Raw genomic sequence first — 13,551 nt, 5'->3', positions numbered from 1 at the left:
AACGTGACCACATCACACCAGTTCTGGCTTCACTCCACTGGCTCCCTGTCCGTTTCCGTATCGATTTTAAACTTTTACTGACTGTTTTTAAAGCACTACACGGGCTGAGCTCCTGCATCACCACACCCCATCCAGAGCCCTAAGGTCTGCTGACCAGCTGCTGTTTTCCCTGGCCTTTGACCAGAGTTAGCCTGCGACTTGCATATGACGTCCACTGTTACTCTGGACTTTTTATCCAATTTTCCTGTCTCTTTTTATATTGCACTTTGCCCCTGCTTTCTTAAATGTACTGTACTATACATTTTTCTGTAATCTTAGTGTATTTGTATTGCATTGTATGTGTTTTTATCATGTGAGGCACTTTGGTTTGGCTTCTAGTCATTTGTAAATGTGCTATACAAATAAAACTGACTTGACTTGACTTGACACACACAAGAGCTTCTGTCATGACAAGTTTCCATCTGCTCTGGCTTATACCATCTTGCCACATTTGATCTGGTCTGCTGTGTATACCATCTCTGCCTGTGTCCCTGTGTTGGAGAGCTGTAGAAAGAAACGTCACTGCCACAGAGTTAAAAACCTTTTTTTAATAATATCTTTTATTTTTACATAATTTCACTTCATGGTGTCTGTGCAGCCATGTTTATTCATGGTGTCCATGGAAACGACAATGAACGCATGGTTTCCTTATGCAGCAAAGATAGTCTGTTTACTTTTCTGATAACTATATCACTGCATAATTCATAAATGTTCAGGCAAGCTTAAATGTGCTATAGATAACATCCAGCCACTAGATTTCGCACTGGAGCACCAGCATGTCCTTTATCCAATCAGGTAAATCCCACATGGGTTCATCAATATTCTTTGGGGGGGGGGAGCAATACTCTTATTGTATGTATTTCTATATGTAAAATGTAAAGACTATACAGTATGTAATGTTACTGTATGTATATGTTTTTTATAGCACCTTTAATATGTCTGTATTTATGATGTATGACTATGTATACATGCAATTCAAAGTTATTAAATTTTCTTTCAAACTAATTTGCACAATAAAAGGCTGGATTTTAAGTAAGCAAGCAATGAATGATCTGTATTGTCATTGTACAGGTACAACTAAATTTAAGGTGCAGACCCATGGGTGCTAGTAAAACACACAACAACAACAACAACAACAACAACAACAACAACAACAACAACAACAACAACAACAACAATGAGACACAGAACAATACATAGAGTATTAAGATGATGATAATATAAAAACAGATAATAATATTAAAAACTATTTCAAAAGTGAAGTGCAGTGCAAATACTATTAAAAATACCAACTCACTATTACACTATGCTATACGTTGTATGCAAACATGTGCACAATTCCATGTGATATTGCATGTCATATTGCATGGGAGAGTCTATGTTACAGCATTTAGTGCACTAATGGCCCTTGTTTTTTTTTTTGTCTTTTTGTGTGTGTAAGCATGGTTCTAAAACGTTTACCCGAGGGCAAGCGGTTGAAATGATGGATACCGGGGTGAGATGGATCCTTGATGATCTTCACTGCCTTCTTAAGACAGCGGGAGCTGTACAGTTCTTCCAGGGAGGGGAGAGAGCATCCAATTATCTTTTTGGCCCAGTTGACTACTTTCTGGAGCATTTTCCTCTCTGCGGCTGTGCGGCTGAGGAACCATACACAGATGCAGTATGTGAGGATGCTCTCAGTCTCCACGGAGCAGCGGTAGAAGGACACAAGCAGATCCTGGCTGAGGTGGTAGTTCTTGAGTACTCTGAGGAAGTAGAGTCTCTACTGTGCCTAACAGGCGCCCCCAAAATTGGCTATTTTAGTTTTCGTTTTTGAGGACTGCATACTTTTTTTGCAAACCAAAAATACTATACTTTATACTTATACCACATGCATGCGCCGGGTCTCTTTTGAACGATGACATTCTGAAGTGTATGATACAATAAGGAAAACTCACCTTTAGTGCTAATGAAATAGAGTAACATAGGTCTGAACTTGAGTTGTAGAAAAACTTTTGTCTGTAGTAGTTAGTATTCCAGAAGTAGTATTTCCCCAGAATGGCTGGAGGCTTAAAAAACTCCCGAGATCCATAGCCTGAAATGTTGGTGTGTTTTATTAACAATAATTTGTGATGCCATCACACACACTGGCATTTAAAGGGTTCAAAAAAGTGGAAAATTATCTCAACATATAATATTTTTATGGCGTTTTTGAGGAGGACAATTTTGTCCCTTAATAATAAACCGACTGTATCTCCGGAGTGCAGAAAGTGCTCCTGTCATTCAAATTAGCGTCACACCTTCGTCGGATTGACTCCATTTCAATGGATACCGAAAGCTAAGAACTGTCCCTTTAATTTGATGTACGCCTTTTTCTGGAAGTCCCAGGGACGGCTGCCTGGGATTGGTCGGAAAGTCACTGTTGTCATTTGGAGAGACCAATAGAGGGAGCGGGGGGAAATCTGAATTCTTCCCAGGGACAGACCATGGAGCGTGCATTTTGAGACGAGCGTGTAAGTAGTGATTTTAATCAATTATACTTCGTTGTTGGATATATTATAGCATTCGTTCAGTTTCCGACAGTTTCTGGTGTTTGTGAAATGTTTTTGCTGTGATTTTGGTGATTCTGTTTCGCTTCAGCAAACATTTCAATGAGCCGCGAGGCTACGGAAATAATAGCCCGGAAACAGTGCTCGTCCCCGGCACTCGTGCCGGCTCGTCTCCGGGCATCCGTCAATTGACGGAGCATAACAATGTTTTTCTAAAATGTGTATTGATTACTGGCTCATATTCTATATATAGTTTTTTTATCAACTCACGCCGGAGATGGATGGAATATCCGGCGCGCCTACCACAGCAAACACGCCTTCAGCGGAAACCTTCAGGCCGGCCAGCAGACGGCAGCAGAGATAGCTCGGAGCTAGCTCAGAACAACTCAAAAGGTTTGCTGTACATATGAAGAATAATCACAATAATGATGATAATCATACACATATTTTATATTTTAGCTTCAATATGGTACCATATATGAGGTACTTTGAACATAACCACTAACAAATATTCCATCACAAACCCATGAAGTTCAAGTTCAGGAAGGTTCAGATTTGGGATGCTAGGCGTAAGAGTGTAACTTAAAAATCTACAGGCTGAATGAAAGTGGTGTTAAAAAGAAAAAATTTAACAATTCCAAGATAATTCAAAGATACACACCTTTGCCACATATCTTGGCTACAAACATAACCACTGCAAAGTTATCCAAAAAATAAGAATATCAAAGGACAATTTTTTATGACCCAATAGAATACACTTAAAAAGGTCAGAGGAACTCAAATCGTGTTTCGTGGAATGACTCAGTTGCTTATGAGCAAGCTCAGGGTCAGATAGAACTGCATGAGATCTGACAACCGAACCAGAGTGTGCAATGGACCTGGAGAGGCAATTAAAAACTATGTGGACTCAGCTGCAACAAAACTCAAACATCATAACGTGCACTGGCAGTAGACATTTAATCATGGCAGAGAATGTAAATATGAACTCGCTCGCATCCAAGACTGTTTTATTTTGTCAAAGGACATATAAAAAAGGTATCATGCTACTATTTTATGCATCCATGACATTTTTCACTCTGGTACTTCCTGGCAGTGGACTTCATGATGACCTTCTGCAGTCTTTGAGGAGCTGTCCTCTGTGCTGCATCCTAGCAGTTAACAGTATTATTATGTTGCTGTCGTATTCTCTGAAAAGCCTGGTGACTTGCAAAAACACCTTCTCAAGTAGGTAAACTGTGATGCAAAATAAAACAGTTAATTCTATTATTCAGTGAGGACTTAGAATGGGCCTACCTACAGACCTCTCAAGGGTCATGTATATTCTGGCTGCTCCAAAGTATCTAGTCTTTGTTGCAGCTATAGGAAAATTAATGAACTATTAATAGATTGCTCCTAGCTTAGTCTGTGGTCTATGCAGCTGTGGTCCCGTGAACAAAGCCTTATAATATATACGTTTATCGCTCTGATAAGGCAGGGGATTTCGAATTTTAAGCAGCAGTTTAGGAACAAGGAACAAGGAAAAATTGCTAGCCAAAACTAGCTTAGCATCACAAATCAGTTCACCAGTGTCAGTGCATTCTCTGCAACATCCGGTCATTTAATTACGTTAGCAATTTGGCTTTTAAAAATTGGAACTAAACATAACATCCTATGCAATGCAATGTTCCCATTAAGCCTCATGCAGTATCAAGAATCAACCATTGTCAACCATCACCCTCAACATAGGGGCCCCCCAGGGCTGTGTTCTGAGTCCCCTCCTCTACTCCCTGTACACACACGACTGTGTGGCTTAGCGGAGTAGCAATACAATCATCAAATTTGCTGACGACACAGTGGTGGTGGGCCTGATCTCTGCCAACGACGAGAGGGCCTACCTGGAAGAGGTCAAGGTCCTGGCGGGATGGTGCCAGGAAAACAGCCTCTCCCTGAACGTCAGCAAAACAAAGGAGATGATTGTGGACTTCAGGAGGTCGGGGGTCAAGGACTACAGCCCCCTCAGCATCGACGGGGCACCGGTTGAGAGAGTCAACAGCTTTAAGTACCTCGGAGACTTCATATCCGAGGACTTGACATGGACCACACACATTGACAGTGTTGTGAAGAAGGCACGACAACGCCTCTACTTCCTCAGGCGCCTAAGGAAGTTCCAAGTCAGTCAGAAGATCCTTAAGAACTTCTACTCATGTACAATAGAGAGCATCTTGACCGGCAACATCACCTCCTGGTTTGGGAATAGCACTGCACAAGACCGAAGCAGACTACAAAGAGTGACACATTCAGCCGAACGCACAATTGGAGGGGGGCTCCCCACCCTCCAGAACATTTACAACAAGCGTTGCAAGGGCAAGGCTAAGAGAATCATTAAAGACTCCAGTCACCCGAACAACTGCCTCTTTGAACTGCTGCGGTCAGGCAAGCGATACCGGAGTCTCAAGGCGAGCACAGAAAGACTCAGAAGAAGCTTCTATCCCCTGGCCATCAGGCTGCTAAACGAACAATGAATGAACACTACACAACAACAACCACCATAGATCCTCCCCTACACAACAACAACCACCAAACGCACATAGCACACACATCCACACGCACACACTCACTTTAAACAAACACACTGTAGCACCCACTCCACACACTTTATAGCACACACCCACTTTAAACAAACACACTGTAGCACCCACTCCCCACACTTTATATTTATTGATGAAGGATTGCACTACAACTCGTACACCTTACTGTAAATTGTACCTAAATTGTACCTCATCCCATTTCTGCTTTGCACTAGTACTGTACATTAGTACACTGCATAGTATTGTATATTATATGGTAACTCAGAACATTGTACATATGTCTATACCGAACACTGTGACCTCATTTTCTTCTTCTAAACTACATGCTATACTATGTTATTTGATACTATCTTGTCTAGCACAGTCTCTGGAGCGTAACAGTAAGAAGCATTTTGTATGAAAGTATTCTGTACTTCTGTATGACAACTATTAAAGAAACTTGAAACTTGAACAAAATGACAGGTAAACAGAAGAAAAAAAAAAGACACAAAATAATGCACCACGGCTTGATGTCATAGTGACGTGACAGCGTGAGACGTCTATTGGAATTCTGTTTGACCCAAATGCATCTCCTGTCAACTAATTAGCAAACATTGCAACAGGAAATAATCATGGGTCATTTGAGAATATTACTGTTGTCACTTTGAAACCATCTATAAAAGAAGAGCCAGACTGGCTACTTTAACTATGGCTGTAATTCTGTTGATGAAAACCAACATCAGACATGATGTGTAGTGTTAATATTAGTGAAATGTCCAATGAATGTTTAATATTTAGTTGTTCACAGTATTTGTATTGCATTTTAAAACAACACATTTCAACAACATAAACAAAAACAGAGACATTGAAAAGAAAAGAAATAAGAAAAAAAAGTCGAAAGAAAAAACAAACATGAACAATCAGCTATTTGAGGTACATCCAGTCTCTCCTTCAGGTACATCCAGTCTCTCCTTCAGGTCCATCCAGCCTCTCCTTCAGGTGACATCCAACCTCTCCTTCAGGTACATCAAGTCTCTCCTTCAGGTGCATCCAACCTCTCCTTCAGGTGCATCAAGTATATCCTTCAGGTACAACAAGTCTCTCCTTCAGGTCCATCCAGCCTCTCCTTCAGGTGACATCCAACCTCTCCTTCAGGTGCATCAAGTCTCTCCTTCAGGTGCATCCAACCTCTCCTTCAGGTGCATCAAGTCTATCCTTCAGGTGCATCAAGTATCTCCTTCAGGTGCATCCAACCTCTCCTTGAGGTGCATCAAGTCTATCCTTCAGGTGCATCAAGTCTCTCCTTCAGGTGACATCCAGCATCTCCTTCAGGTGCATCAAGTCTCTCCTTCAGGTGACATCCAGCATCTCCTTCAGGTGCACCAAGTCTCTCCTTCAGGTGCATCAAGTCTCTCCTTCAGGTGACATCCAGCATCTCCTTCAGGTGCATCAAGTCTCTCCTTCTGGATACATCCAGCCTTTCCTTCAGGTGACATCCTGCATCTCCTTCAGGTGCATCAAGTCTCTCCTTCAGGTGCATCAAGTCTCTCCTTCAGGTATCATCCAGTATCTCATTCAGGTGCATCAAGTCTCTCCTTCAGGTGCTCCACTAATTAACCCCAGAACTTCTCAAACAAGGAGACATCCAGTGTAGAAGGATCAGTCTCCATGCTAGCAATGTAACAAACCTCGTCATCTGGAGTTTAGTTGCAAAGAGATGCTGGATTCTAAAATATTCTAAAATTCAAAAGGCCTGTCAGCAATACGATAATGATAGGAGGCAAGAGGCAGCTGTAGATGTGTGTTTAAATGCCACATGCATTACATGGGGGGCATGGTCTGATATTACAACTGCTTCACTATTTCTTTTTTATTTAATTTTTTTTTTTTACAATTCACCTTTCCTAATCAATCTATGTGTATGATTGGTGGACAAGGGGGGGGGAGATAATCTTTGTGTGAATGGCTTTTAGAATCTCCCAATGGTCAACCACTCATCCTCTGCGGGTTCAGGACACAGTTGAAGTCTCCCGCCATAATTAAACGATGGGAGTTAAAATTAGGGATTGAAAGCCATAATTATGCAAAAACTTGTCATCATGGAAATTAGGAGCATATACACCAACCAAAACAAGTAGAACATTATATAACTTCCCCACTACTACCATGTCATCTTCCCTGGCTATCAGAGAAAGATTGGGAACAAACACAAGGGTTATTCTTATTTATCAAGATCACTGCCCCTCTGGGGGAATGAAACACCTGACCTACCTTTATGTAAATGCCATGATCTTGGTTTCTCAAGTGAGTTTCTTGAAGGAACACTATGTCTGCCTTAAAAAAAATGTAAGATGTGCCGATTCTAGGTGGCGTAACGGAGATTGCGTTCGTCACCAACCCCGGAGCGGCTGGATTCGCCTGTTCGAGTCCAGCTCACAGCTCCGGGGTTGTCACCAGCTTGGCTGGCCGTTCACACTAATACAATTGGCAGTATTAGAGGGTGGGAGAAACTGGCGGGGTGGGTCTGGGTCGTTGTAAACAGCGACTCCTACAGTTCGGTCGGGGCGCCTGCTAAGCGCGGATAGGATCTAAGTGGGATAGTGTGATCCTTCCACGCGCTACGCCCTCTCAGTGAGAATCCGCACTGCCAGGTGAAAAGAAGCGGTTGATTGGCTGGACGTGTGTCGGAGGAAGCACGTGGTAGCCTCCACTCTCCCAGACCGACTGTGGGGGGTAAGTGCGCAACGACCAGGAAGGGGATTGGGAATTGGCATAACGACTAACATTGGGATGGGAGAAAATCGGAGGAAAAAGGAGGGGGAAAAAGATCCAAAAAAATAAAGATGTGCCGATACTCTTCCCTCTCTTTCCTGCCTCAGTATACTGTACTGTAGCACTGGACTAATATATCCCCTCTATTCTCCACATGTATCATGCCATTCTATCTCCATATACGTTTGCTCAGCCATATCTCAAAACGTGTGTTGCTAAACTGCAGCTGCAAGAAAAACAAAAAGCCAAAAGAAAGAGAGGAAAACAAAACAATAAACAGATACAGCCCACCCCCTCTCCCCAACTAAAAGGTGTTAAACTCCCTCTTTCTTTTTACACCCTGCTCAGTGTCACGGTCCTGCTGAATTAATCAGCCCAACCCTATTGACTTTAGCTCCCTCCAACATAAAATATATCTAGAGCACCTTTCTTATGCTTTCTATGCAGCCCTGGGAGAGATTTGAAATACTTGAATGGAAGAAAACAAACAGTAAACCTTGTCCTTAACTCAATCTGCGCCATCCACGTATATATACGTGTTTGCTCGCCATGCGTTGAACACCAATCACATATATATACGTTATTAGATCGTTTGATCTTTTTCCTTTGATCCCCACGCTACAGACTCGCCCGGAGTGATCTGAATCATTTTGGCACAGCCACATACGCTTGAACTCCAATGCCGATCGAATATCACCAGATGGCAGTATCGTCTACCATTTGAACTCGGATAGGAAGGCAGCATTATTGTCATTGAATGCATCGAGGCATCGAGACTGGCTCTGTGGGGGAGGAGCTCTCCCACAACCAGAGCTGAGCAGATCCGCTCGCCTCAAAACCTAGTGTCCAGTAAACACGTGTAATTACTAAGGCTGTCAAAGTTAACACGGTATTAACGCGTTAACGCCCGATTCTATTAACGCCACAATTTATTTTTTACTCGCGATTAACGTTTTCCAAATTATTATTATTTTTTTTTTTACTAGACTTCACTCAAGTGTATTATTGATACTCTCATTGATACTATGTTTGTTTCTGACTCAAAGTGTGTGTGTGTGTGTGTGAGAGAGATAGAGAGGGCGGGTGAGAGAGATGAGGAAGGGGCAAGAGAGGAAGAAAGCTGTGAGAGTGTGTGTGAGAGAGGGGGGTGAATGTAACAAGTTCCTAAAAAATATTTTCCCCTATTATTTCATGCACTTTATTCATTGTTTTAAATTATAATTTTCTTTTAAGTTATTTTGTGCATCACTCTGTTTTGAATTTGATGCAAATTTGCAATGCATGAGGGTCATCCTTTTGTGTTAAATGGCTGCATAAAGAAGGCATTTGTTGACTCATGTTGATAAGAGTATTCAAACTTGAAAAATATCAGTTTAAGGTAGATACAATTTTTTTTTTAAACAATGCAATTAATTTGCGATTAATCGCAAGTTAACTATGGACAATCATGCGATTAATCAGATTAAATATTTTAATCGATTGACAGCACTAGTAATTACATATAAACTTGTAATCGCGATCGCCGATGGGATCATTGGAATTATTCTTTTTGGATTACCTTCTGGCTACGGTAAGGACCCCCTATGTCTATTTTACCGAACGTGGATCATGTTTATGTAACTATCACAGTGGCTCACTGTACCGGTCATAAACAAGGCTTTTTCTAACAATCAGATTTTCGGGGTAAGGCTATTTTCAGGAATTAGCCAGGATCACTCTGAAACTATACAATATTCAACACGGTATAACACGTGAACATATACATGAATAAATGTATTCTTTTTCACATGTTGAACGATGGATTGTTAATGTCAAATGAGCCATAGTATTGTCTCCATAGCTATAATATAGATATAGCCCTGCAAACACCCCAACGCACAGTGAAAATCCCTATACTTTACAGCGCTGGCACACTAAGTACAAAGATGGGAAAATAGCGTGGCAGTCAATGTGTTAATAGGACATTTGATATTTAAAATCAAACAACTGCCAGCAAAGCCTACAACCCCATCTACAAATACCACAAAAGAAAGTAGCCCATAGGCTCATATTTGGTTCACAGTATTTCAAACCAAATACAGGACTTGATTCTCTCTCAAAACTGCACAGTATTATTATTAATATTATTATTATGCGGGCTGCTGAGTGGCACAGTGGGCAAGGCGCTCGCCACTAACGCAGGAGATGCTGGTATCGAGCCCAGCTCTCGGCGTTGCTACCGGCTTGGCCGGCCGTCGTACTAACACAATTGGGCAGTGTTAGAGGGTGGGAAAGCCGGTGGGTGGGGATTGGACGTTGTGGACAGCGACCCCTACAGGTCGGTTGGTGCGCCTGGTGGTTAAACGTTGGAGCTCTATTAGAGCAAACACACAAGCTTCCAATAATGGTGACTGTACTGTTCCATCATGTGCAAGAGTTCGTTTGGACAATCTGCCTTCTCTGTTAACAGGGCAAACTTATCGAACTCTCTGCCTACTGGCTTAAAACTGGAGTCCAATGCCAACGTCTTCAGCAGAGGACTCAAGGTTGCTCTGGAAAATATTTGTTGTTGTTCTGATTTAATTTTATTATATCTTTTAGAAAAGCCTCAATGGACTAGTGTTGAAAACTAGCACTTGTGCTATAAACACGCAAAACAACGCATCTGGTCTGTCCACTGTGGCACATCCAATGTAGCTGTGCTGTCCATTTTAAATAAACGTTTTCATTCATTCATTCATTCATTCATTCATTCATTCATTCATTCATTCATTCATTCATTCATTCATTCATTCATTCATTCATTCATTCATGTATCCCCTCCCTACTTCCCATTTCCCCACGTGGAATGCACCTTTTTGGATAACTGACATGCTGGTGCTCTAGTAGTGTGCCATCTATTGGCTGAATGTTATCTGTAGTACTTTTAACCAGAATAATAAACTATTGTATCACCTGAACAAGAACAGAAAACAAAATGCCTCAATCCAGTTGTCCCTTCATTACCCACTACATATTACTGAAATTAAAGTAGAGTTACATGAACATCCGTATTAGCTTTCACAAACAATACCGTGAGTCTCAATAACCCTCTCAAATGAATGTGACCAGGTGAGTTGGCCTGTAACTGAGTCCATGGCTTCATGCAGGGTACCAAAGTTGATTGTTGATATTACACTCTTGTTCTCTTAAAAATAAAAATAATTACACTCTTGTTCTCTTAGCGGTTCAAAGTCATATCTGTGTTTTCTGCTTAAAATGTGTCTGCCCCCCTTCATCAAATCTTTATTTATTCTCGAAAAGACAATTGAGGTCACCCTCATTTTCAATGTCGTCGAGACTTTACAGATACCTTGGGTTCCATAAAAGAACATAGTCTAGTAGTAAACAGAGAAGAGAACAATGCCTGTCGGCTACTGTTAAAGTTAGAGGTTCTATGTAGGATTGCAAGTAACTGTCTAACTGTATATATAACTGTTTCCACTAGAGGGCGCTCTAGGCGGAGCCACTAATGCTGCCTCTCACGGAGAGAAGAACTCATGTGCTGCTGCTTTACCATGTGAATAATAAACCACGCCAAAGGCTAAAGATAGAAACCATGCCTCTTGACCACATTATTGTCGCCCCATAGCCAGATTCTGTCAACAGCTACCAGTATTATTCTTACCACGCCATCCTTTGTCTCGGTTTACTAGCCATACGTCTCTAATGGTGGTAAAAAAGAGCTTTGTCTTCACTACATTGAAGGTAGCCCTCTGCTTGCTTATTTCCGTTGGTAAATCAGGGTATGTGAACCACTGTGCCCTCAAAGCTGAGGGATGAAAAATGCTCAGCCCCCAACATCTTCGGGTTAGGTTTCTCCATGAATTTAGTGAGGCAATTTCCCTCTGCTCCTTCTGGGATGCCGGTAAACCTATATCCCCGACCCCCGTTCTAATTTTGGACTGCGGACGAGGGCATCCGTGAGACCCTGTGCCATATCAGCTTGCTCCATTTTCACCTGCGTCTGGTCTTGGTGGAATGTCCCCATTTGCTCCCCCATTTCTCGGCGCGGAGGGGCAGAAATATCTGCCATAGAGTGAATTTGTTGAAGACAAAAGTCACATTTGGAAATGTGTACTGGAAATGCCAACAAAACCTTCCCAATGTGCTTCATTACATGCACAATTTCTCAGGTATTTTCCTGCTTTTGGTCCGGTTTGCATTCAAACCTCAAACAAATTCAAACTCCTTTGGATAGTCGGGTTGGTTTTGGGTGGTGTGAAAGCTCATTTGAACTTGTTTGGTGCAGACCAAACAAGTGAACTCTGGTACGCCTGAAAATGTGGGTCTCGGTTTGGTTGCAAATGAACCCTGGTCCTGTTCTTTGAGGTGTGAAAGCAAACCGCACCAAAGGCAGTAAAACACTTGAACATGTGTGCATTTAATGAAGCCGACATGTCTGTTATATTTCCAAATGTGTGATTTTTCATCATCATTATTTTCATATATCGTTGTTGTTATTTGCTCAGCTGGTAAGTTAGAAATAGCCAAAGAATGTTGTGATATTAAACATACACCTCATATGCATAAGATGACAGTAGCCTGACAGTGGTGCATAATTCATTACTGACAAACATGTCATAACAGACAGAGATCATGCGATTCTGTGTAACAAACCATCTGGCGCATTAGGTTATATAATCTCCCATTTAAATACATCTTTAATTAAGTTGTATAGTGACATGAATGAAATTGTATGGGGGATATGTGTTGCCAGATTAGATTGAGAAACGTATCCCCTTCATACACTACGTTTAATATGCCTGTGCATCCTGGCGACCCAGCGTAAATGTACATGGTGCATTTATATAGCGCTTTTACAATTTGTTCCTCACATTTTACCCATTTACTCACACATTCACACACCGATGGCGGAGGCAACCATGCAAGGTACCAACCAGCTCATTGGGAGCAGTTAGGGGTTAAGTGTCAAGCTCAAGGACACTTCGACACGCTGCCCGGGAGGAGCAGGAATCGAACCGGGAACCTCCGGATTACCAGGCGGCTGCTCTACCTCCTGAGCCACTGTCGCTTCACATCTCCTCAGTGCCTATGCCTCTGATGAAAAAGAATGAGGACAAGACTACCAAAATGAAAGAAATATACCGGCAAGTTTGAAACCCCGTTTTCACAGCATAATGTTGGCAGGTATGGGATACATAATTAAAGACTGACCGGTTTGGTGCACTTGACATAGTACAGTGTGAAAGTAATGAAAAATGAAAAATACAACAACAATGTTGCAACTTCACCCCTGAGTCTATGGAACTATAGGTGCAAAAGCCATATATATCTTGAGTGGAAGGCAACTTTAAATATATTCAACAAAGTTTTCTGATAAACAGCTCTATTTGTTGACATTGTAACAATACACCAAATAGACAGTTTATATTGTGGTTCGTCATCTCCTAGTAGAATACATTTCATACCTCACAATCCCTTTGCAACTGATATTCTCAGTCATTCCTTTTGTCTTGTCAAGTATTTGTTTCACTTTCAGCTTGGCAAAGTTTTTAACAACTCCCCATTTGACAGGCAGGCAGGCGCGGAGTGGCCATTGGGAGAGTTGGAACCATTCCTGATGGCCAGCGCTCACCAGGCTGCCTGATTTAGCTTGTGATCAAAATACTGCACCAAATCAG

The sequence above is a fragment of the Notolepis coatsorum genome, assembly GCF_963971535.1.
Source record: "Notolepis coatsorum genome assembly, chromosome: 1".
Classification (NCBI taxonomy): Eukaryota; Metazoa; Chordata; class Actinopteri; order Aulopiformes; family Paralepididae; genus Notolepis; species Notolepis coatsorum.
Note: the sequence above shows the minus strand (reverse complement) of the source record.